This window comes from Sceloporus undulatus, unplaced genomic scaffold (assembly GCF_019175285.1).
Source record: "Sceloporus undulatus isolate JIND9_A2432 ecotype Alabama unplaced genomic scaffold, SceUnd_v1.1 scaffold_30625, whole genome shotgun sequence".
In the NCBI taxonomy this organism is placed as follows: Eukaryota; Metazoa; Chordata; class Lepidosauria; order Squamata; family Phrynosomatidae; genus Sceloporus; species Sceloporus undulatus.
The window spans coordinates 1-1,308 of NW_024833538.1; the positions used below are offsets into that span (position 1 = coordinate 1).

At 53.1% G+C, this 1,308-nt stretch overlaps 1 long non-coding RNA gene across 1 annotated transcript; it reads right to left on the minus strand.

Moving 5' to 3' along the window:
- Nucleotides 1-500: 500 nt before the first annotated feature.
- LOC121918754 lies at nucleotides 501-993 on the minus strand. The gene is made up of 3 exons (XR_006101298.1): nucleotides 950-993; nucleotides 713-792; nucleotides 501-526 (listed from the first exon to the last, which is right to left on the minus strand). It is a non-coding gene; the product is annotated as an uncharacterized LOC121918754 (long non-coding RNA).
- Between the last annotated feature and the right edge of the window lie 315 nt (nucleotides 994-1,308).

A 1,308-nucleotide genomic window follows, 5' to 3' on the forward strand; every position in this document is an offset into this window, starting at 1 on the left:
GAAAGAAGGAAGGAAGGAGTGTTGAGGGAGGGAAGGAGATAGGGAGAGGGTACAAAAGGAGGGAAGAAAGGAAGAACAGAGAGAAGGAGGAAGGGAAGGAGGACGGGAGATGAGGTACTATTGTCCCATTGTCCCTAATAACGGTGCGGCCGTGTGGGACTTGAGCATCCACGGATTTTGGAATGCCTCCCTTCCACCCCATCTTGTTTGACCAATGAGGCCCCAAAAGCAGGCATCCCCTTCCCTAGGCAGCAGGGGCTCCTGTGCCTCTTCTGCTCTGGTTGGCTCTCCTCCTTCCATCCCCATGCCAGTCCCTGGTGCCAAGGGGTGGAATGGGCAGGGAAGAGGAGAAGACCCAGGCAAGCGTGTGGGGCTGGTGGACGGGTGTCTGCCCCAATCTTCTCTCTGCCATTTCCAGGCCTCCTCCTCCTCCTCCTCAGCTGTCCAGCACCAGAAAGGCGGAGGGCCAGGTGTTAACGCTGATACAGGCCTTGTTTTTCCCTGCGTGAGCGCTGGCATCGTATTCCTGAAAAAGAACAGAGAAAGCAGAAATGTTTTTGACTTTCCCTCTCTATTTTTCCCCCAGCAAGGCTGCAAATAATCCCATTCTCCCTTTCTTTTGGGAGAGAGGGATCGCTGCGGCTCAGGGGTTGGGGAAGGGAGAAAGGCCTTTCCCCCCCAGAGAGAGACAGACAAGAAAACCAAGACTCACCTCGACGGATGACATCAAGCAAGGCCTCGATTTCGGGCATGTACCTGGGCAGCAGGGCATTGATGCTGTGGCTTAATTCCCTGCAGAGAAGAGAGAGCAAAGATCACCTAACTAAGTCAACAGAAAACCCTGTTTGTTCAGTAGAGAGATCTGCATTCCTACATCTGGCCCCATCCAGCGGACTAGAAACCCCCACGGACCCTTTCTCCCCAAGCCTCTACTTGTTACACAACTCACTCCTTGAACTCCTTGCGGTTCTTGGCACGATAATTGGCTTCACATGTGGCAAAAAGCAAGGTGTTTGCGACGAAGGGTACCCATAGCTCCAGCGTCTCCTCAAACATGATGACATCTGAGATTAGCCCAATGGCTTTCATCGCCCTCAACTGGGATGAGAAGGAGACTCTGGTCTCAACAAGAGGACAACACTTGCAAACAATAAGGAAAGAGATCAAGGGTCACCCTGCCCTCCTCCCCAATTCTCAAAGACAAGGTGCAGCCTTTGAATTTGCTCCACGTGGAGCAGCCATATGAGGGTCAGCAGGAAAGACCCCTTCTGGGTGATGTCCCTACCTTCCTCAACCAGGAGGACTCCT